Genomic DNA, 24,928 nt, shown 5'->3' on the forward strand with positions numbered 1-24,928 from the left:
GGGAAAAAGCTGTTGTTTCAAACGTTTTCATCAGTTTATATCTGGCTCTTTGATGCTGCTGTTCACATACCAGTTCTATGGTTAAGAGTGCAGCTTCCTAGGTTTTAACCCAATAGGACACATTGGCTTCTAGAATAAGTCAAGAAAAGGCATCCTCGTTCAACTGCCTCCCGGAGAGAGCCGATCTTCGTACCTTGATGCCCTTTTGGGGTGGTTTGAGAGGTAATCTGTTTTGTGGTTACTTGAAAGGAAGCCAGTTGTGGGTTTGAAAGAAAACCCAAGGAGACAACCAGTGTCTCCTTTCCAGTTTACCGGACGCAGGAATAGAAGCGGGATTATTGTTCTCACCATACTTGTGTGTTGGAGATATCAAAATCTTCTCTCTCTCTCTCTCTCTCTCTCTCTCTCTCTCTCTCTCTCTCTCCTGCTTATCTCACTCTTCCTAAGATCTGTGACCAGGAAGGGATTCAACAACAGAAACCTGTGACAAACCTCCTCTTTAAGGACTGTTCGCTGGTTATCTCCCAGAGCCATTAGTTATTGATTCTGGTACATTTAAATGCTTCCATGGCCAATGATTTGTTACCGATGCTTTATTTCTCTTTCCTGTATGACTAAACAAAATGTTCAGCACATAGTAAGCACTTAAATACCAGGATGACTTTTGTTCTTATTATTTTCTGTTAGATTATTGTCGATCGCCAAGTGCATTTCGATCTAGGTGGGTTGGGCGAGAATGATATAACCAAGATGGTAAGCACTTTCGCTGCCCACAACGAGCTGGCAGTCTAGAGACTAGCTTGCAGTCGATGGTATTTATTGAGCTCTTACTATGTGCAGAAACGCTGCACTAAGGCCCCTTGGGAGCGTCCAGTATAAGAGTTGATAGACATGTTCCCTGCTCAGAAGCGAGTTCTCAGTATGGAGAAGGAGAATGGGAAGTTTAGGGAACGTCACTTCTAGGGGGCAACTGCGACCACTTAGGGTCATTCCTAACTGATGCCATCTTGATCATCAGTCTCAGCAGGTCCCAAAATCCAGGGACATGGAGAGCATGGATCCTACCCCAACCTCAAAAGCTACCGGGCCCACCTTCGGCCCCTCCGTCCGACCCTCCGTCCCCCCCGCTGAACGACGACAGGATCCTTGACAAGCCAGAGGCTTGAACCGGATGAGCCTGGTCCTGGTCCTGATCATCGCAGAGGGGGCAGCCGCCTGCAGCCTCCCTGTCCTACCCTCTGGGCCCCAGGGTGAAGGGGGCATCGGTTGCCACGTCTTGGTGTGTGCGGGGGGAGGAAGAAGCATGGGGGCGTTTGGGCAGGGGCGGGGGAGAGCAAATGGGTCCAGACGTGGGAAGAGCAAATGGGCCAGAAAGGCTTGCTACAGCATCTTTACCATCCACCAAACCCCAATCGGACCTCGAAAGAGAGTACGGGCACCATGGGTGGGAACGGCCGCTTTTTTGTTTAATGGCATTTATTAAGCGCTTACTGTGGGCCCTGGCCGTCCTAAGCGCTGGGGTAGATACAAGCTAATCGGGTTGGACACAGTCGGGCTCACAGTTTTAATTCCTATTTTACAGATGAGTGAACTGAAGCACAGAGAAGCAAAGTGACTTGTTTTTCATGCTATTTGTTATGCGCTCACTATGCGCCAGGGACCTGTTCTAAGCAACTGGGGCAGATACAAGCTAATCAGTTTGGACACAGTCCCCTGGCCCACATGGGAGCTCACAGTCTTAGTCCCTATTTTACAGAGGAGGAAACTGAGGCATACAGAAATGAAGTGACTTGTCCCGGGGTCCCACATCAGACAAGTGGCAGAGCCAGGATTAGAACCCATGACTGTCTGACTCCTAGGCCTATTCTCTACCTACTACGCCGTGCTGACGCAGCCCCTGTCGCACAAAGAGTGAAAATCAAGGGAAATCGCTTTCTATTTACTTCTCAATAGGCAGTAGTTCCCCCTGCACCTACCGTGTGCAGAGCAGCGTACAACTGTATGCAGAGCAGTGTACAGAGTGCCTAGGTGGGGACAATGTCAGTCAACACCATTCCTGGACTCAGTCGGTAATGAGTCCGGAGAACTGTACTGGGAAAGTTCAATGTAACTAGATATGTTCTCTGCCCACAACAAGCTTTCAGTCTAGAGGCGGGGTCCAACATTAGTAGAAACAAATAAATTACAGATATGGGCATAAGGAGGTTAGATACCTTAAGATCTAGGGGAATGGTATTCCCCAGGGCTGTGATGCCTGGAACAGAGATTCTGTCTTTCTGCACTGCAAGTTGCTCTCGATTAACCAGCAGTGGAAGCCCATAGGGATGCTGCAGAAGTTGAGGAAACCGACCGCGTGACAGAGGGAACCGAGCCGCCGCCCCCCGCATCCCCGGGAATCCAGCGGAATCGCCTCTGCACAACCTCGTCTTCTGAAAGGGTGCGCAGAGACACTTCTGCTACATTCTCAGAGCGTCCCCGCATCCGGGGGGCCCCCTCGGGGCCGGAGGTCTCCCACCCCCCCGGAGGGACCGCATAGCGGGATGGCGACCGGACAAGTGGCAGACAGGCCTAAACCCAGCACTCCCTGTTTGACATCCCGGTCTTCTCCAGAAAGGTCAGTGATCTGGTGGGGATGGCATGTACTGCTCTGTCAGGTAGATTGAATCGTGTCTGTTCCCCCCCCCCCCCCACCCCCCCCGAACCAAAAGGCGGAACGCTCGCTTCTTCGTTCAGCCGATTTCATTCATCCGTAAGAAATGCATTCTGAAAAAAAGCGCCTAAAAAATACCCACAGTTCACAGTTAGGGAACGTGGAATGTCAGATTTAATTCATTCAGGTCAGTCATATTTCTTGAGAGCCTACTGTGTTGGATGAGAGCACTATACTGAGCATTTGGAAGAAAGTACAATAAAACCATCAACAGACACATTCCCTGCCCACAACGAGCTGAGAGTCTATAGAACCTGGGCACTATTCCCACCTCCTCCATCATTTAAATATGGTACTTTTTTGATTACATTAATTATGGTACTTGTTAAGGGCTTACTATATGCCAAACACTGTTCTAAGCACTGGGGCCGGTACAAGTTCATCAGGTCTGACACGGTCCGCGTCCCACATGGGACTCAGGTCTGACACGGTCCCCGTCCCGTGTGGGGCTCACAGTCTAAGCAGGAGGGAGAACCGCTATCCAATTTCCATTTTAGAGATGAGGAAACTGATGTAATCGCCCAAGAAGTGAAGTGAAGTGACAGACTTCGCAGCAGAGAAGTGACAGACTTGGGATTCGAACTCAGGTCCTTTGTCTCCCGGGCCCGTGCTCTTTCCACTAGGTTATGTTGCTTCATAGCCTGCTGTGTGACCTTGGGCAAGTCACTTCACTTTTCTGGGCAGCAGGGTTCCTCATCTGTAATCTTGATCTTAATCTGTGAGCCCCTGTGGGACATGGGCTGTGTCCCAGCCCTGATTAGCTTTATCTACCCCAGTGCTTAGAACAGTACTTGGCACGTAGTAGGCACTTGATAAATTCCGTAAGACAAGAAGAAAACTAAGAAGAGATGAGAAGGCTTCTGAGTCATTTCTGAAACTTGACCTCAGCATCAGCTATTATCTCCCATCACCTGCCCAGAAGAGGATCTCCAGGAAAGTTCTTCAGACAGGACCGGGCCTTTGGAAAGACATAAATTAACTTCCCATTACCAAAAGGGCTTTTCAAGTACATATTGAATACTATTATCATTGTTTATTATTACTATTATCATCCCTCACAACACAGGTGTACCTACCGATTGTATTATACTCTCCCTAGTGCATAGTTTCAGTATAGAGGAGGGGGTCCTGTGGCATCCCAAGCACATACAGTAAATGCTCAATACGTTCTGTGGATTGAGTTGATTGATTGATTGACTGATTGACTCATGACCTAGTGGAAAGAGCACGGACCTGAAAGACAGAGGACCTGGGTTCTCATCCTGACTCCATCACTTGTCTGCTGGGTGACCTTGGGCAAGTCACTTCACTTCTCTGGGCCTCCGTTCCCTCGTCTGTAAAATGGGGATTGAGATTGTGAGCCCCACCTGGGACAGGGACTGTGTCCAACTCGATTTGCTTGTATCCACCACAGCAATTAGTACGGGGGCCTGCCACATAGTAAGCACTTAACTAATGCCGTCACTATTATTATTATTATTTCTATACCAGCTGTGTGACCTTGGGTAGAGCACTTCACTGATATAGCTTTGGGGACTGTATCGTTCATTCATTCATTCAATCGTGTTTATTGAGCGCTTACTGTGTGTACAGCACTGTACTAAGCACTTGGGAATAGGAGGGTATATAGTATATTGCACTATAGTATAGTACAGTATAGAGAAGCTGAGTGGCTCAGTGGCAAGAGCCCGGGCTTTGGAGTCAGACGTCAGGGGTTCGAATCCCCGCTCCACCGCTTGTCAGCTGTGTGACCTTGGGCAAGTCACTTCACTTCTCTGGGCCTCAGTTCCATCTGTAAAATGGGGATGAAGACTGTGAGCCCCGCGGGGGCAACCTGATCACCTTGCAACCCCCCAGCGCTTAGAACAGTGTTTCATTCATTCATTCATTCATTCCATCGTATTTGTTGAGCGCTTACTGTGTGCAGAACACTGTACTAAAAACTTGGGAAGTAGGGAAGCAGCGTGGCTCAGCGGAAGACCCCGGGCTTTGACGTCAGAGGTCATCGGTTCAAATCCCGGCTCTGCCACTTTCATTCATTCAGTCGTATTTATTGAGTGCTTACTGTGTGCAGAGCACTGGACTAAGCCCTTGGGAAGTACAAGTCGGCAACATATAGGAGACGGTCCCTACCGAACAACGGGCTCACGGTCTAGAAAGGGGAGACAGAAAACAAAACAAAACCTGGAGACAGGTCAGGACTTCCTGACCCCTCCTGCCCTCCCCAGGCACTCCGTGACCCCTTCCTCTCCCCCTCAGCAGCCCCTGCCCTCCCTGCCACTTCCTGGCCCTGCCCACTCCCTCCTGATCTCCCTCAAGTCTCTTCCTGAACCCCACGACGCTTCCTGATCCCCTGGGTATCCCCTGATCCCATCCCCACCCACTCCCGGCCCTCTGGCATTCCCAAGTCCTTTGACGCTCTCTGATCCCTACCCCATCCTGCTTCCCTCTCAGCTCCAGCCCCTCCTCCCCCTTCCTACCCCCTGCCCGCTGCTGCCCCATGTCCCCTGCCCCGGGCGTTGCCGTTCCCACGGGCTCCTTCCTCTCCAGCAAGTGGGCTGGGCCTTGGTAGGCCGCCGGGGTCATAGGGCAGAATTGGGACCCGGGCAGATCCTGACGGGTGTCTTGCTGTACCTAGAGGAGTGGGCAGATGCTGGGGGGTCCTGGGGAGCTCAGGTGAGCGGGGGCTCCGGTCCGGCCAGTGGCTCTGACCACTTTCAGGCAGAGGCCTAGCCTGACATTGTTGCTGCGTGCCCAGCCAACGGGGACCCAGCTGGGGCTGGGGGAGTGTGGGAGGGCAGTGTGTCAGTGGCACTTCCGGGCAGCGTCTGTGGGCCCGTCTCCTTGGACCCCACTCTTCCTATCCCCCTCGGGGCCATCCTTGCTCCTGTTCTGCCCACCCCTCGGCTCCCCCAGCTCTTTCCCCCCCAAATCTTCCTGCACCTGGCCCGTTTCTGTCCGGGCTCCCGCCTCAGGGCTCTCCTCCCTCCCCGGCTCTCCCATCCCTCACCTCTCTCCCGCGACAGGTTCCAGGAGGGCCACGCTGCCGGACGCGCTGTAGGGGCGGCTGAGGCAGCAGGCACACTGGTGGGAGAAGTGTGTGTGAACGGCCACCGGCCGCGCCCCGACAAGTTTCAGGATTGCATCTCCTATGTCCTGCAGGTGGGGACCCGCATGGCTACTGGGTGGTTTACCGGGCAGGCAGTCTAGGTGCCGCAGCGTGTGTGCCGTCTGTGCGGTGTAGGCACTGCCATGTGACTCTCTGGCCGGGCAGTGTCCACTGCAGGGAGGCATCCCGGCCAGGCAGCATAGACAACACCAAGTGGCATCCCGGCCATGCACTGTAAACGCTGCTGTGTGGTGTCCTCGCCGGAACAGTCTAGCTGCTGCAGGTCTTCAGTGTGGGGCTGGACTGATTAAAGTGTCCTCTCCACCGCTGTTGGAGAAGGACACTTTTCTGGGCTACCTCACCGTCCGGGAGACCCTGATGTACGCAGCGCAGCTGGCCATCGACACCGGCTCCCCTGACTTCTTAGGCAGGAAGGTGGGTGAGTGGGCATCAGCAAACCCTAAGCGTCCAAACTATGCTCTTATCTTGGGGGAGAAGTCCATGCCTGAGTTTACCCCTTCAGTCTCTGGGCTTCTAATTTCAGGGGCTAACCCAGAGGCCCCCCTGGCCACATGCAGAGTCCTTGGGGTGTCCAGCCGGCCTTCCCCACAGGGACTCATGGGCAAAAGAACTTGAGGGGATCAGGGTGGGGGTGGGACACTGGGGTGGTCACCCTGTGCCCTCAGGGAGAGGCAGGGCTATTTGGTGGACATACTGACTGCACTCTGTGCCCACAGTGGAGTGGCCATGTGGTGGGCACACTGGCTATGCTCTGTGCCTGCAGGCAGAGGTGGTGGCCATGCGGTGGGCATGCTGACTGTACTCTGTGCCCGCAGTCAGAGCAGTGGCCATGTGGTGGGGGCACTGACCATGCTCTGTGCCCGCAGACAGAGTGGTGGCCCTGCAGCGGTCAGGCTGAGCTTGTTGTGTGCCCACAGGTAGAATCGGGGATAGTGGAGCTGAGCCTCAGCCACGTGGCAGACACGCTGATCGGAACCGTGTGACCGGAGGCGTTTCTAATGGCGAAAGGCATCCCGTGTCCATCGCGGCCCAACTCCTCCGGGATCCAAGTAAGTGGCTGGCCTGAGAGGTCATCTCTGGGCACTTCTGGAGGCCCCAGAAAGCAGGCCCTTCTGCTCTGATGTGGGTACTTGGTGGACGCACTTGTCAGCTGTGTGACTTCGCTATCCAACCTTGGCTTCACAGACTCCGTCCTCTCCTGGTTCTCCTCTTATCTCTCCGGTCGTTCATTCTCAGTCTCTTTTGCAGGCTTCTCCTTCCCCTCCCATCCCCTTACTGTGGGGGGTTCACCAAGGTTCAGTTCTTGGTCCCCTTCTGTTCTCGATCTACACTCACTCCCTTGGTGACCTCATTCGCTCCCACGGCCTCAACTGTCATCTCTACGCCGATGACATCCAAATCTTGCTCTCTCCCCCACCCTCCAGGCTCGCATCTCCTCCTGCCTACAGAACATCTCCATCTGGATGTCTGCCCGATACCTAAAACTCAAAATGTCCAAGACTGAGCTCCTTGTCTTCCCTCCCAAACCCTGCACTCTCCCTGACTTTCCCATCACTGTTTCCCATCCTTTCCCGTCTCACAAGCCCGCAACCCTTGGTGTCATCCTCGACTTCCGCTCTCTCATTCACCCCTCACATCCAAGCCATCACCAAAACCTGCCAGTCTCAGCTCCGCAACATTACCGAGATCCGCCCTTTCCTCTCCATCCAAACCGCTACCCTGCTCGTTCAAGCTCTCATCGTATCCAGTCTGGACTACTGCATCAGCCTTCTCTCTGATCTCCCATCCCCGTGTTCTCTCCTCACTTCAATCCGTACTTCATGCTGCTGCCAGGATTGTCTTTGTCCAGAAATGCTCTGGGCATGTTCCCTCCTCAAAAATCTCCAGTGGCTACCTATCAATCTGCGCATCAGGCAGAAACTCCTCCACCTTCGGCTTCAAGGCTCTCCATCACCTCGCCCCCCTCCTACCTCACCTCTCTTCCCTCCTTCTACAACCCAGCCCGCACCCTCCACTCCTCTGTCGCTTATCTCCTCACCGTACCTCGTTCTCCGCCTGTTCCGCCGTCGACCCCCGGCCCACGTCATCCCCCTGGCCTGGAATGCCCTCCCTCTGCCCATTCCGCCAAGCTAGCTCTCTTCCTCCCTTCAAGGCCCTACTGAGAGTTCACCTCCTCCAGGAGGCCTTCCCAGACTAAGCCCCCTCCATCCTCTCCCCCGCGTCCTCCTCTCCATCCCCCCATCTTACCTCCTTCCGTTCCCCACAGCACCTGTATATATGTATATATGTTTGTACATATTTATTACTCTATTTATTTAATTAATTATTTATTTTACTTGTACATATCTATTCTATTTATTTTACTTTGTTAATTTGTTTGGTTTTGTTCTCTGTCTCCCCCTTCTAGACTGTGAGCCCACTGTTGGGTAGGGACTGTCTCTATATGTTGCCAACTTGTACTTCCCAAGAGCTTAGTACAGTGCTCTGCACACAGTAAGCACTCAATAAATATGATTGATTGATTGATTGATTGAATGAATGAATGAATGAATGAATCTATAGTAAGCGCATATGAAATACCATAGTTACTACAGGGGAAAATCTGAATTTTCCTTCTTCCCCTTTGACTTGGGGCCTCATAAGGACAGAGGCCTTTCCTTACTAAGCCCTTCTTTCCTCTTCTCCCACTCCCTTTCATTCATTCATTCAATCGTATTTATTGTCCCTTCTGTGTTCCCCTGAATTTCTCCCTTTATTCATCCCTCCAATCTTCCCTGCCCCGCAGCACTTTTGTCCATATCAGTCATTTATTTATTTCTTTTACTGTCTGTCTCCCCCTCTTGACTGTAAGCTCATTTTGGGCAGGGAATGTATCTGTTATATTGTCATCTCCCAAGTGCTCTGCACACAGTAAGAGCTCAATAGATATGATTGACTGACTGACTGACTGATGGGGATTGGATTTCCATCTGATTATGTCATGTGTACTACCTACCCCAGTACCTGGCAGAGCACTTGGTGCAAGGTAAGTGCTTAACAAATATCATAGTGATCATGAACACAGTGCACAAAGGCAAGATCCCAAAGGGAAAAGGCCGGTGAAGGTAGCACTGGATCAGAGACCGTTTTATCCCAGTCGAGTCAATTAGGGACAGGGACGGTGGGGGGCTGGGCGGTTCATGACTCAGCTATTCAGACCAAACAGTAATAATAACAATGGCATTTGTTAAGCTCTTACTATGTGCCAAGCACTGTTCTAAGCGCTGGGAGGGATATAAGGTAATCACGTTGTCCCACGTGGGGCTCACAGTCTTAATCCCCATTTTACAGATGAGGGGACTGAGGCCCAGAGAAGTGAAGTGACTGGCCCTAAGTCACACAGCTGAGAAGTGGCAGAACCAGGATTACAACCCATGACCTCTGACTCCCATGCCTGGGTTCTTTCCACTGAGCCACGCTGCTTCTTAGCCCTCATGGCCTCGTAGATTGAGCATGGGCCTGGGGATCAGAAGGTCATGGTTTCTAATCCTAGGTCCTCCACTTGCCTGCTGTGTGACCTTGGGCAGGTCACTTCACTTCTCTGTGCCTTAGCTACCTCATCTGTAAAGTGGGTTTCGAGCCTGAGAGCCCCACGTGGGACAGGAACTGAATCTGATGATCTTGTTTCTACTCCAATGCTTAGTACAGTGCCTGGCACATAGTAACTGCTTAACAAATGCCATTATTATTATCATTATTAATAATAATAATAATAACCAACCACGATATTTAGTATCAAAGAAAGCATTTCTGAACATACAGAATAACATCAAGCGCAAAGGTTCCTGCTTCTGTTAAGCCCTCAACCCAGAGGCAATGAAATCTCTGACACTAAGGAAGCTCTCAGCCTAGTGGTCTTCAGAATTTCCTTCCCCGGATGATCAGTTCTGTTGTTCAGGTCCTGAAGGGCCCGGCCCGGCCCCGGGCATTCCCCCCGCCAAAAGGTCTTCCTCCCTGGCTATCGCCCTGCCTTCCTTCCCTTCGGAGGCCAGCGAGCAGCCAGGTAGGGGCTGAGAGCAACGCAGGCATTCCCTCGGACGATGCCCTCGGTCTTGTTGGACTCGGTTGGCCTTACCCAGGAGGGCGAGCAGCAGCAGCCATAGGCATTTCCCCCCCCACCAGCCTTTCCACTCTGCAGCTGGCTGAGCATTCCTTCCAGTTTCTTCCGGACAAATCATAGTCCCATTGTCCCTTTCCTTTTTATTTTTAGTTTTCACTGGTATTTGTTAAGCACTTGCTCTGAGCCAGGCACCGTACTAGGCACTGACGTAGATTGAAAGCTGCTCGCTTACTATGCCAGGCACTGTACTTAGCTCTGGGGTAGATCCAAGCTACTCAGGTTGAACACAGTCCCTGTTCCCCATGGGGCTCACAGTCTTCATCCCCATGTTACAGATGAGGGACGTGAGGGCCGGAAATGTGAAGTGACTTGCCCAAGGTCAAACGGCAGCAGAAAAGTGGCAGTGCCAGGATTAGAACCCAGGTCCTTCTGACTATCAGGCCCTTGGCGACTCCATTTGGAATGACACTCTCCGCGTCTGGGTGTTTCTAAACCAGCATCACCCTGGCAAGCCAGACTTTTCGATTCCCAAAACCCCAGTGGTGGAGGACGGAGAGAAAGCCATTTGCCATTCCCCTGTCCCCAGCTCCTCAAGCTTTGACTCATCATTTTGGAATGCCAAGTTGAAATTCGGGCAAAACCGCAATTAAGAAATTCATGATCCATCTTACAGTGTAGAGGACTTTATTCGTCCCCACCTTCAGCCCCACTGCACTTTTAAAAATTGAATATTAGTAATTAGTTCTTTACATTGACGTCCGCCTCCCGCTCTAGATTGGAGACGCCTTGGGCGGGGAACATGTCCGCTAATTCTGTCGTATGGTTCGCTCCCGAGGGCTTAGTGCAGTACTCAGCACAGGGTAAGCGCTCAATGAATTCCACTGATGGATTGAGTGATTACGTGTATATCTGTAATGTACTTTAATGTCTGTCTCCCCCTCTAGACTGTAAGCTCCTTGTGTGGAGGGAATGAGTCTACCAACTCGGTTACATCATCCTCTCCCAAGAGTTTAGTACCGTGTTCTGCAAAGCAAGCGCTCAATAAATATAGTCGACTGACTGACTCCCTTTCTAGACGGTAAGCTCACTGTGGGCAGGGAACGCATCTACTCTGTTTTAGTGTACTCTCCCAAGCGCTTAGGACAGTGCTTTGCACACTGGAAGTGTTCAATGAATACGATTGATTGATGGATCAACTGATCCTTGTTGGATTCTGGAGGAACTGGCTAAGAGTGAACCTTGCCGGCCATTTCGCAAGCCTAGGGCACCACCTGCCGGTAGTTCCTGGTTCTACCACGCGAATATCCACCCGGCTCCCGGGGACAAGAATTGTTCCCAGTGGCTTGTTCCGACCCAGGCCTAACCCAAGCGAGGGGTCTCCTGGAAAAAGATTATTCTGTGCAGAATCCTCCTCTCCAAGGTCGTGGGGGAGGTGCCTAAATCATACTGTCAATCAGTCAGTCAATGGCATGTATTGAGCACTTTCTATGTGCAGAGCACTCTATTAAGCACTTAGGAAAGTACAATCCAACAGAATCAGCAGACACGTTCTCTGCCCATAACGAGCTCACAGTCTAGTGTATGAGCTTACAATCTAAAATCAGAGATGGCATTAATAATAACTAATATTATCCGCTGAACTAGTAATGATAATGATGGTATTAGTTAAGCTCTTACTATGTGCCAAACCCTGACCTAAGCAGCTGCCTGGCCTAGTGGATGGAACACGGGCCTGGGAGTCAGAAGGACCTGGGTTCTAGTCCCAGCTATGCCCCTGGTCTGCTGCGGGACATTGGGGAAGTAACTTACCTTCTCTGAGACTCAGTTACCTCATCTGCAATTTGGGTATTGTGAACCCCATGTGGGACATGTACCATGCCCAATCTGGTAGTTCGAATCTACCCCAGTCCAGATCCTGCCTAGTCCCAGGCCTGTGCTTTATCCACTGGACTATGCTGCTTCTCTTCCTACTAGGCCATGCTGCTACTATCAGTAGTATCAGTAATCTCTCTATCAGAGAGATTTTACTGGCTCAGGAGCCCAGCTGAAAAGAGCAGTACGCACGGGTGGTACTACAGAGATCTCATCTCACGTGACCTTGGAGTATTTTTTGCCCACAGAGAAGCGAGTTGTTCTCTCTCCTCCTTCTGGACCAACCGATCTTCACAGAGTCGCTACCCACTTTCTGATTGCTGCCTGCCAAGCTGACCTGTTTCCCAGGCATTCGATGCCCTCCCCTCAATAGCCTCCATGTTGCTGTGACCCATGAAGGCCCCCCCAGTCCATCATGGGCACCCCCTCCCTTCATCCCCACCATGTCCCCCGCCCTCTCCTGCCTCCTCCTCATCTCATGTCATCCCCATTTAACAGATGAGGAAGCCAAGGCAGAGAAATGTAGTGACTTGCCCCAGGTCGCACAGCAGGCATGTGGATAGCGCAAGGACTTGGGAGTCAGAAGGACCTGGGTTCTAATCCCGTTTCGGCCACTTGTTGGCTGTTTTACCTTGGGCAAGTCACTTCACTACTCGGGGCCTCAGTTCTCTCGTCTGTAAAATGGGGATTAAGACCGGGAGCCCCACGTGGGACGGAGACTGTGTTCAAGGCAATTTGCTTGTATCCCCCGCAGCGCTTAGTGCGGTGCCTGACCCATTGTAACTGTTTAGAAAATAGCACCATCATCATTGTTATTATTGTTATGGGGATCAAGACTGTGAGTCCCATGTGGGACAGGGACTATGTCCAACCTTCCAAGATGAGAAGGAGATAGTGTCACCGGGCGGGGACGGAGCACTTCTGACCTCAATTTTCCTGGGAGACAGGGTCAGTGGAAATAGATGAGGCCCCCTTGGGGGAGGGCAGCAGGGCAGGCAGCGTCGTCAGGAGGGTGCCAAGCCTTGGTGATAATACTAATGATAACTGTTGCATTTGTTCAGTGCTTACGTGCCAGTCACTGTGCTAAGCACTGGGGTAGATGCAAGCTATCAGGGGGTTGGACACAGTCCCTGTCCCACATTCATTCATTCAATCGTATTTAATGAGCGCTTACTGTGTGCAGAGCACTGTACTAAGGGCTCACGGTCTCAATTCCCAGTTTACAGATGAAGTATCCAAGGCCAAGATAAGTGAAGTGACTTGCCCAAGCTCACCCAGCAGACAAGTGGAACCCAGGTCCTTCTGATTCCCAGGCCTGCGTTCTAGCCACTAGGCCACGCTGCTTCCCAGTCGAACCAGTAGTATTGATTAAGCACTTACTGGGAGCCAAGCACCGGGAGGCATGGTGACCCAGTGGATAGAGCACGGGCCTGGGCTCTAATCCCAGTTCCACCGTTCTCCTTCTTTGTGACCTTGGGCCAGTCATTGAGCCTCAGTTTTTTCAGCTGCTAAACAATCATCATCATCATAATCATAATAAATGTGGCATTTGTTAAGTGCTCACTATGTGTCACGGGCTGTACCTAAGCACTAGAGCAGAGACAGGCAAATAGGGTTGGACGCAGTCGATGTTCCACTTGTGTGGCTCACGGGCTTCATCCCTGTTTTACGGATGAGGGAACCGAGGCCAAGACACGTCAAGTGACTTGCCCAGGGCCACCCAGCAGACAAGCGTCAGGGTGACATCGAACAGAAACTCCTCACTCTCGGCTTCAAGGCTCTCAGTCACCTCACCGCCTCCTGCCTCCTCTCCCATCTCTCGTTCTACAGCCCAGCCCGTACCCTCCACTCCTCTGCCGCTAACCTCCTCACTGTGCCTCGTTCTCGCCTGTCCCGCCGTCGACCCTCCGGCCCATGTCATTCCCCTGGCCTGGAATGCCCTCCCTCCACACATCGTCCAAACTAGCTCTCTTCCTCCTTTCAAAGCCCTACTGAGAGCTCTCCTTCTCCAGGAGGCCTTCCCAGACTGAACCCCTTTTTTTCCTCTCCTCCTCCCCTCCCCATCGCCCGCCCTTCTGCTCTACCTCCTTCCCCTCCCCACAGCACTTGTACATATTTGTACGGATTTATTACTCTATTTATTTTACTTGTACATAGTTACTGCTCTATTCATTTGATTAATGTTGTGCATATAGCTATAATTCTATTTATTCTGATGGTTTTGACACCTGTCTATATGTTTTGTTTTGTTGCCCGTCTCCCCCTTCTAGACTGTGAGACCATTGTTGGGTAGAGACCGTCTCTTTATGTTGCCGACTTGTACTTCCCAAGCACTTAGTACAGTGCTCTGCACACAGTAAGTGCTAAATAAATATAAGTGAAGGAATGAATGAAAGTGGTGGGGCTAGGATTGGAATCCAGACCTTTTGAGTCCCAGGCCCATGCTCTATTCCCTAGTCCATACTGCAAAATGGGGATTCGATACTTGTTCTCCCTCCTACTTGACTGTGAGCCCCATGTGGGACTGAGACTGTAGCAGGACTGATTAACTTGTATCTCCCCCAGGGCTTAGAACAGTGCTTGATACATTTCCCCCTTCTAGACTGTGAGCCCGTCGTGGGGTAGAGACTCTCTCTATAGGTTGCCGATTTGTACTTCCCAAGCACTTAGTATAGTGCTCTGCACCCCGTAAACACTAAATAAATATGATTGAATGAATTAAAAAATAGAAAGAGCTTAATGAATAAGGTCAAAATAGCACTATGCCAAGCACTGGAAATAAATAACTGAATGAGATGACAGCCCCTGGCCCCCAGGGGGCGCCAGTGACAGACCGATCCGAATCCATGAAAAATGAAAACCGAGGGACCAGAGAAAGGAGGAAGGCGATTACTGCAACAAGCATAGCAGGGTGCGTAGCTACAGGAGAAGAATTTCATGTTCCCCCAGCTCAGAGTCCACAGACACTATGCCCACAAGCAGCCACCTTGGCAGCCGCCGCAACTGCTGGAGCAAGTTCACCCACGGGAGCAACTCCACTTAAAAGATTGCAAGAATTCCTCCCCCAGTTTCCTTCCCCGAAGAAAACGATCTGCTAGAGAATGTCCTGGGACCACCTTCCATCCTACTTGCTACTTACCTAGCATCCTACCTCACCTTGCTGCTCTCCTGATACAACCCAGCCCACACACTTGGTTCCTCTAATGCCAACCTTCTCAGTGTACCTCGTTCTCGTCTACCTCACCGCTGACCTGTCATCCACGTCCTGCCTCTGGCCTGGGGTGCCCTCCCTCTTTCTTATCTGATAGATGATCGCTCTCCCCACCTTTGAAGCCTTATTGAAGGCATATCTCTTCCAAGAAGCCTTCCCCAACTAAGCACTCATTCCCTCATTTCCACTCCCTTCTGAGTCACCCTGATTTACTGCCTTTATTCACCCCTCCCTCAGGCACAGAGCCATCGGGTCCATATCTGTAATTTATTTATTTATATTAGTGTCTGTCTCCCCTCTAGACTGTAAGCTCATTGTGGGTGGGGAACGTGACTACCAACTCTGTTCTATTGTTTTCATTCATTCCATCATATTTATTAAGTACTTACTGTGTGCAGAGCATTCATTCATTCATTTATTCAATTGTATTTATTGAGCACTTACTGTGTGCAGAGCACTGTACTAAGCGTTTGGGAAGTACAACTTGGCAGCATAGAGAGTCCTTCTAGACTGTGAGCTCGGTGTTAGGTAGGGACCGTCTCTATATGTTGCCAACTTGTACTTCCCAAGCGCTTAGTACAGTGCTCTGTACACAGTAAGTGCTCAATAAATACGATTAAATGAATGAATGAATGAATGAACAAGCAGGCACATTCCCCGCCCCCAACGAGCTTACTGTCTAGTTAAGGGCTTCCTATTTGTCAGACACCGAACTCAGTGCTGGGGTAGATACAAGGTAGCCAGGTTGGACAAGGTTCATCCCACAGGGGCTTCACGGTCTCAAACCCCCATTTTACAGATGAGGGAAATGAGGGCCAGAGAAGTGAAGTGACTTTCTCAAGGTCACACTCTGGATTCTTTGCCTGAGTGAAGTGACATCAAAACCCGAGCCCACGAACCTTCCCAGATGATGAGGCATGAGTCCAGAGAGAACATTCAAGGTGGGATGGGTCCTACACGGAAGTCTAGACCAGACCATGGAAGACCGGGTGGTTAGACCCTTCCGCAGCTGGCCACGCTGAGGACCACTCACACGGGTTCCCCAAATATTGGCAGACTGATCTTCAAACACTGTGAAATTCCCAGTGATTTCAAAGAAGCTAGCGGAAAGAACCTGGGCCTTGGAGTCAGAGGGCCTGGGTTTTAATTCTGTCTCTGTCACCTCATTCATTCATTCATTCATTCATTCAATCAATCAATCATATTTATCGAGTGCTTACTGTGTGCAGAGCACTGTACTAAGCGCTTGGAAAGCGGTTGATTGCCGTGTGGCCTTGGGTAAGTCACTTAACGTCTCTGGGCCTCAGTGTCCTTAGCTGCAAAATGGGGATTCGATACCTGATCTCGCTCATACTTAGACCGTGAGACCTATGAGGGACAGGGACTGTGTCTGACCTAATTGACCTGTACTGACCCCAGCACTTAGAGCAATGTTTGCCACTTAGTAAGTGATTATTATGGTATATTAATATGGCATAATATGCGGCATTATGGTAGATCACATAGGTGGTGTATGGTATGGTATATTAACATATACCATAAAAAATGAATATTCTAGAACTGGGGCTCCTTCCTTGCTCCTTGCTCCAGATTGAAGCCAGGAGTACTTGGGCGTCTCAGTGTGACCGAAATTGAGCCTCTCCTCCTCTGCCTGTGGGAATGGACGTGCCTTCAAGTGACCGGCACTCCCTGGCTCCCTGGTGAGGGTGAGGGGAGATGGCGTTTTCTACGCTTTGGAGAAAATGCATTATTTGCATCTGCTCCCATTTCCTTCTCAACTCGTAGGGGCACCATCAGACCACTCATACCACGGAGTGCTTTTGGGGGGAATCCAGGCACTAGGACCACCCCAACCATCTCAGAGCCGGTGAGAAGGAATTAAACTTTGCTCTCTCTTCTGCTCAGAGACAATGATTCCCCTCCCTCGTGGACTCCCAAGCCTAATGCCTTTACCATCTACTCTGGACTTTTAACTCTTGCGTAAAACGTCCAAGTGCCCTCAACTCCTTCCTTATTACCGAGGCAACTGTCAGTGCTTAATACCATATGCTGCAGTTTAGGAAGTAGGTACTAAAAAAAAATTGGAGAAGCTGCTGTGGCTCAGTGGAAAGAACCTGGGCTTCGGAGGCAGAGGTCATAGGTTCAAATCCCAGCTCTGCCAACTGTCAGCTGTGTGACTTTGGGCAAGTCACTTAACTTCTCTGTGCCTCGGTTACCTCATCTGTAAAATGGGGATTAAAATTGTGGGCCCCTCGTGGGACAACCTGATCACCTTGTAACCTCCCCAGCGCTTAGAACAGTGCTTTGCACATAGTAAGCGCTTAACAAATACCAACATTATTATTATTATTATTATTATTAATAATAATAATAAATACTCCTCCTAGTATCAAAGACTCTAGTGATACTGAAGCCACTGGATTTGCCCTTCCCCCAAATCTTCCCCACCAACCCCACATTCACACTCATCCTTCCCAGTTACCTCTCATCTGCCTGATTTCAAAATCAGTCCCCTGATCCTTTGCTTCAGATTGCTCTTCCTTCACACCGCCTGAACACTTGCATCCACGTTTCTCCCCTCCTGGTTGGCATCTTCAACCAGCTACTCTGTTCTAAATCTATTCCTTACCTGCTGCTTTCAAACATGACCAAACTTCCCCTAGTTTTAAACAACAATGAAAAAACCCCTTCCCTGTACTCCACAATCCCACCCACTGCTCACTCCATCGCCCTTTTACCACTCCTGTCCAAAACCCTAGAGTGGGTCACTTGTACCAGCTCCCACTCCTACTTCCTTTTCAACCACCTCCTCGATCCCTCAAATATCGAGCTCCACTCCTTGGAGACTACAGATTACATGCTACCCCTCAACCTATTCCTCCCCCTCCACCAGCTCCACCCCTACCTCCTCCCTCTCCTCCTCCTCCTCTTCCTCCTCCTCTTGCTCTTCCTCTTTGTCCTCTTCATGATGATGATAGTATTTAAGCACTTACTGGGTATAAAGCACTGTTCCAAATGCTCAGGTAGACAGAAGCTAATCAGGTTGGATACAGACTCTGTCCCACATGGTGCCCATAGTCTTAATCCCTATTTTACAGATGAGGTAACAGAGGCACAGAGAAGTGAAGTGACTTCCCCAAGGTAACCAGCAGACAAATGGCAGAGCTGGGAGTAGAACCCAGGTCCTTCTGGTTCCCAGGCCCATGCTGCATTCATTGCTCTGCATTGCTTCTCTAAGCAGCTAAGTGTCAAGCCTCGTGCCATGTGCAAGGATAGATACAGTCAGGTACACTCCCTGTCCTACATGGGATTTGCAGTCTAACACTTCTCTGCGTCAGTTATCCATTCAGTAAAATGGGGATTCAATTCTACTCCCTCTTACTTAGACTGTGAATCGCACGTGGGCAACCTGATGAAGCAGCATGGCTCAGTGGAAAGAGCATGAGCTTGGGAGTCAGAGGTCATGAGTTCTAATCCTGCTCTGCCACTTCTCAGCTGTGTGACTTTGGGCAAGTATTTGAGTCAATCAAATAGCCAAGTTACTTGAGTCAATCAAATGGCCAATTTATTTGAGTCAGTCAAATGATTTGGCTTGGCTTTGAGTAAATCAAGTAATCAGATAGTTTGAGTTAATCAAACTACTGGTCTTGACTTGCTTGATCAATTAACCAAGCCTCGAGTCAATCAACCCATCAGCCACACCCAGCATGGTGAAGCCGGTCTAGGCAGAGGGAAAGGTCAGAGAGAAGAGTGGACCAAAGCATGACCTTGAACACTGTGCTTCCACAGCTCACAGTTTTAATCCCCATTTTACAGATGAGGTCACTGAGACCCAGAGAATTGAAATGATTTTCAATTCATTTCAATTGAAATGACCTTCAATCTAAGGTCATCCAGCAGACAAGCAGCGGAGCCGATTTAGAACCCAGGTCCTTCAGACTCCCAGGCCCGCACTCTATCGACTAGCCACATTGCTTCTCCTGCTAACCTTCCTTCCTCCTTTATAATCTGCATTGATCATACCTCTATCTGGGAATGTAGTTCTCTGAGGAATCCCAAAGCTGAATATGAATATGGACTATTTGGAGGAGCCAAAGGAGAATGATAGAAATGTTCAAAGTAAGGTTAAATGAAAGAAAGATTAGAAGCAAGATTAAAAACGGGTTTCCCTGCTTGGAGAACATGAGAGGTCTTAATCACGGAACCCAAGGGTGTGAAGGAATAGTATATCTTCTATATATCTTCTAGACTATGAGCCCATTGTTGGGTAGGGATTGTCTCTATCTGTTGCTGAATTGTACTTCCAAAGCTCTTAGTACAGTGCTCTGCACACAGTAAGTGCTCAGTAAATATGATGGAATGAATGGATATCATACGAGTGATGGTAAGCCGTTATTCTAGGTAACTGATAACTATCTCCTCCAGCTTTGTCTGTCAGTTGCTCTGTCCATTACCTGCTGTGTGACTTTGTGCAAGTCACTTCCCTTCTTTGGGCCTCAGTTTCCTCACCTGTTAAGTGGGGCTTAAACCCTACTCCCTCCTACTTAGACTTTGAGCCCCATGTGGAATGAGGATTGTGTCCAACTTGATAAATCCCAATGCTTAGAACAGTGCTTGACATATAGTAAGTGCTTAACAAATGCTAATTAAAAAAATCGAACCAAAAACCCCCAACAATGATCGAGGACATTTCATAGTATGTGATAGAAAAAGAAAAAATTAATAATTGTGGCATTTGTTCAGCACTTCTTATGTGTCAGGTACTGTTCTAAATTTAAGCCACTAGGAAGATTTTGGGCTGGGTAGAGACACATCGAAGCGCATGGCCTCGTGGAAAGTACACGGGTTTAGGAGTCAAAGTACCTGGGTTCTGATCCCGGCTAGGCCGCTTGTCCACGGTGTAACCTTTTTTTTTTGTTAAGTGCTTACTATGTGCCAAGCACTGTTCTAAGCGCTGGGGTAGATACAAGGTAATCAGGTTGTCCCACATGGTGCTCACAGCCTTAATCCCCGTTTCCCAGATGAGGTAACTGAGGCCAAGAGAAGTTAAGTGACTTGTCCAAAGTCACATAGCTGACAAGTGGTGGAGCTGGGATTAGAACCTATGACCTCTGACTCCCAAGCCCATGATCTTTCCTCTGAGCCACGCTGCTTCCCTGACCCTGGGCAAGTCACTTCACTTCTCGGGGCATCTGTGACCTCATCTGGAAAATGGGGATAAAGATTGTGGGTCCCATGTGGGTACAGGGCCTCTAACCAGCCAGATTAGCTTGTATCTACCCCAGTGCTCAGTACAGCGCCTGGCACCTAGTAAGGGCTTAACAGATGCCACAATAATTATTGAAGCATCTGCAAAGAAACCAAGGGAAGAGCCTTTGCAGATCTTTTAAAGAAGGGTTCAATGTGGTTTGTCTGGGATGGTTTAAAAGTAGCCTTGCCTGGAGGCAGGGGACTATTCTGGACAACCTCTCCAAATTCCCTCTGGGCTTCTGATTGGGCGATACGGCAAATTTGGGTATGGGTATATCCAACTCGGTATAGATATATATATTCCCTAAATTACAGCTCCCTGGAGATACCAGGGAGGAAATTTTGTTTCAGTTTTCATGTCTTTTAAGAGTTTGTCTTGACTGAAAGTTCTGTTTCTGTCCCTTTTAAAAAACAAATACTAAAAACTTGATTTGTTTCCTTTTAGCCAGAATACAAGATCGCTGACCTTAGCTGAACCTATGTATTCTCAATACCTGTGGTGTTCACGACACTATGAAGCGAATGGGATACCGTAATAATTACACTGTAAGATAAGAACTGTGGAAAGAGGATTTTTTTACCTCCATTTTTATCTCGGTCACCTGGGCGCTCATCATTCTCCTTCAGGCTGTATGCATTCAAACCATTTTCTTACTTTTTTAAATGGAATTCGTTAAGCACCTATTATGTGCCAGGAACTGTACTAAGCACTGGGGTGGATGCAAGTCAATCAGATTGGACACAGTCCTTGTCCCACATGGGGCTCATAGTCTTCATCCCCATTTTACAGACGAGGTCACAAGGCCCAGAGAAGTGAGGTGACTTGCTCAAGGTCACAGAGCAGATAAACTGTAGAGACAAGATTAGAACTCAGGCCCTTTTGCCGCCCAGGCCCGTGTCATACCCGCTAGGCCACGCTGCTTCTCCTGCTTGAAATATTGAGAATAGTGCCAAGTACTCACCAGTAAATAGCACAGTTTGTTGTTCTTTTACCTGTAGACTGTACACTCCTTGTGGACAGGGAATAGGTCTACCAAATCTTCTTTACTGTACTTTCCCAGGTTTTTAGTCCAGCGCTCTGCACGCACAGTACGCACTCATTAAATGCCTTTGATTGAACGATTCATTCATTCAATTGTATTTATTAAGCACTTACTGTATGCAGAGCACTTGTACTAAATGCTTGGGTAGGAACAATGCAACAGTTGAAGGTGACCATCCCTGCCCACAATGAGGGGAGGTAGCTCCGGAGGGTAGAGGGGAGAGATGGGCATCAATATAAATGAATAAAATTACAGAGCTATACTTAACTGCTGTGGGGGGCGGGGGGAAGATAAAAGGGAGCAAGTTAGGGTGATGCAGATGGGAGTGAGAGATGAAGAAAAGTGAGGCTTATCCATCATCATCCTCAGCAGCATTTATTGAATGCCTGCTTTATGCAAGAGCACTCTACTATGTGGCTGGGAGCATAAAAAGCTTACAAGATCTGACACCTCCTGGTCTTTTAGGAGCTTATGGCCTAATGATGCAGGATCTCTAGAAGGATAAAGTGCCCCGCGGCAGGTAGAGAAGGGGAAATTCAAATTAGTCCATATTTCCGTTGGTTAGAAAGATTTTAGGAGGCAGAGGGAGAAGGAATGGAACCTATGGGATTATCGATTGATGTTCATTTATTCATTCATTCAATCGAATTTATTGAGCGCTTACTGTGTAGAGCACTGCACTAAGCACTTAGGACAGTACAAAACAACAACAAACGGACACATTTCCTCTCAACGCCGAGCTTACAAAATTCTGGATAGCCTTGTCTTTTTTTTGTTATGGTATTTGTTAAGCACTTATGTACCAGGCACTGTACTAAGCGCTGAGGTAGATAGAAGGTAATCCTGCTGGACGCAGTCCAAGTCATTCATTTATTCATTCAATAGTATTCATACGTTCATTCATTCAATTGTATTTATTGAGCGCTTACTGTGTGCAGAGCACTGTACTAAGCGCTTGGGAAGTACAAGTCGGCAACATATAGAGACGGTCCCTACCCAGCGACGGGCTCACAGTCTAGAAGGGGGAGGCAGACAACAAAGCAAGTAGACAGGTGTCAATACCATCATAATAAATAGGGGTCTAGCTATATACACATCATTGATAAAATAAATTGAATAATAAATATGTACAAATAAAATAGAGTAATAAATATGTAAAAATACATACACATGCTGTTGGGAGGGGAAGAGGGTAGGGCAGATGGAGGGGGGCAATGGGGAGGGGAGGAGGAGAGGAAAAAGGGGGGTGGCAGTCTATGTCTGGGAAGGCCTTTGAAGGGAGGAAGAGAGTTAGTTTGGTGGATGTGTGGAGGGAGGGCATTCCAAGCCAGAGGTAGGACGTGGGCCGGGAGTCGAAGGTGGGACAGGCGAGAATGAGGCACGGTGAGGAAGTTAGCGGTAGAGGAGAGGAACATATGGGCTGGGATGAAGAAGGAGTGAAGGGAGGTGAGGTCGGAGCGGGCGAAGTGATGGAGAGCGTTGAAGTCAAGGGTGAGGAGTTTTTGCTTGATTCGAAGGTTGATGGGCAACCACTGGAGATCTTTGAGGAGTAAGGAGCGAATTGTCCTGGCTGGGTTATAGTAGGAATTTAGCAAGGTGAGGTAGGAGGGGGAAAGGTGATTAAGTGCTTTAAAGTCAGTGGTAAGGAGTTTCTGTTTGAGGCAGAGATGGATGGGCAACCACTGAAAGTTTTTGTAGAAAACCGATCCAGGTAGCAGAATGAAGTATGGACTGTAGTGGGGAGAGACAGACGGCTGGGAGGTCAGTATCCAGGAGGCTGACACAGAAATCCAGGTGAGATAGGATGTGTCAAAATGACACGAGCCACAGCACACTAAATCCTGGCATCATCATTCATTGTAGTGTGGTCAGTAGGTGCCATGAAGTTCAGCAGCTTACTAAGGACATGATACCGGAGTTTCCTTCCTTTGCTGGCTTTCCTATCCACTTTTTTTGTGAATTTTACCCCGTAACGTCTGAATAGCCGGCCATTGCCCGCCCAGGGCCAACTGATCATTCGGATCCAAGGACCTGGTCTTCCATTCTATACGTTCTCGCAGAAGGTAGTGGTAAAAGTCATCTTCATCAAAGATCTCTTCATCCAGGTCCTTCAAGTGAGCGTTGGCTGGCGCCTGAGGCAAAATCTCCTGCTGTCCTGGCACGTTGTCGGGGATAGGCTGGAGTTCTGGCTCGGCCTTGCCAAGAACACGGTACAAACAGCGCTTAATCTGCGTCTGCCGAAGTAATCTCTCGTTGACGATCAGAATATGATCTATCTGAATCAGGATTGGGCACTGAACGGCTCCAAAACCCTTTCCCGGCTTGCCAGAAGCCAATTTGGTTTTGCCGTGCCATTTTTGCAGCGTCTGGTTATGATAGCATGTGAAATCAGCAAAGCGTTTTGCCATGAAGTCAGGGTAGTCACTCATCTCTAGCTTGCTTCCGCTTAGGTGGCCCTTTCCTCCACAGCTGCTGCGGCTGCTGTCCCTCCTCAGCAAGCAATTCCTCCTCCTCTTCACTAGAAATTTCCTCCTCACTCTCTGCTTTGGGTTTTTTCCTACCTACCAGGTGCCTCGTGTCTGGATACTGGTAAAGCAGTTCATCCTGGAGATCCACCAGAGACCTCAATAATGCTTTAAGTGCCTTGTGACTGTTTTTCAGGATTCTGGCAAACTCTGATCCTCCTTGGTCCTTGAATATGGTGAACGTATCTGGCTGTGGACTCTGATTGGAGGTGAGCAGGGTCTTCTGCAATTTGATTCTTCCTTCCAAAAGTAGGTCCCATAAGGCTATTTGGTTCTTCAAAGCTCTTCCTTTCTCCATTTCCTATGTCACTTTCCATTTCCATTTCCATGTCCCACATGCGGCTAACGGCCTTAATCCCCATTTTCCAGGAGATGGAACCTAAGCCCAGAGAAGTGAAGTGACTTGCCCAAGGACCCACAGCAGACAGGTGGCGGAGCTGGGATTAGAATCCAGGTCCTTCTGACTCTCGGGCCCGGGCTCTATCCTCTCGGCTACTCTGCTTCTCACCATTAATATGGGTATTCAAGCTTTGGCTGTATTTTATGGGCCTCTGACGAGAAGCTCAAAACATTTTGTAAACGTCATCTCCTTACGGCCCACCAAGTGCGGAGAATATTTTCCCGTCCCAGCTTGACTATCGTATCGGTCTCCTCACCGGTCCTTCTGTCTCAGGTCTCTCTATTGCCCAGGGTATTTTCCAAAACTCTCACCTGGAACAGCGATAGCTAAAGCCATGGAAGTGAATGAGCTCCCCAGAGGGAGTGAGTGTAAAGTCAGATGGAAAAGGTCTCAGAAGAGAACCTCAAGCGATCCATAGAAGTTAAGGGATGTAGGGAGAAGAGGAACTGGTGGAAGACTTTTTCTTGATTTTGTTTTTTGAATGGTATTTGTTGAGCACCTCCTAAGTGCTGTGGTTGATACAAGATAATCGGATTGGACAGAGTCCCTTTCCCCCATAGGGCTCACAGTCTTATTCCTCATTTTACAAACGAGGTCACTGAGGCACAGAAAAGTGAAGCGACAAGCCCAAGGACACACAGCTAACAAGTAGCGGAACTGGGGTTAGAACACGGGTCCTTCTGACTAG

The 24,928-nt window shown here is 49.3% G+C and overlaps 1 pseudogene; it reads right to left on the reverse strand.

The window, feature by feature from the left end:
- Window positions 1–23,149: 23,149 nt before the first annotated feature.
- LOC119923244 lies at window positions 23,150–24,138 on the reverse strand (annotated as a pseudogene).
- Window positions 24,139–24,928: the final 790 nt, after the last annotated feature.

Source organism: Tachyglossus aculeatus, unplaced genomic scaffold, assembly GCF_015852505.1.
Source record: "Tachyglossus aculeatus isolate mTacAcu1 unplaced genomic scaffold, mTacAcu1.pri scaffold_162_arrow_ctg1, whole genome shotgun sequence".
Lineage (NCBI taxonomy): Eukaryota > Metazoa > Chordata > Mammalia > Monotremata > Tachyglossidae > Tachyglossus > Tachyglossus aculeatus.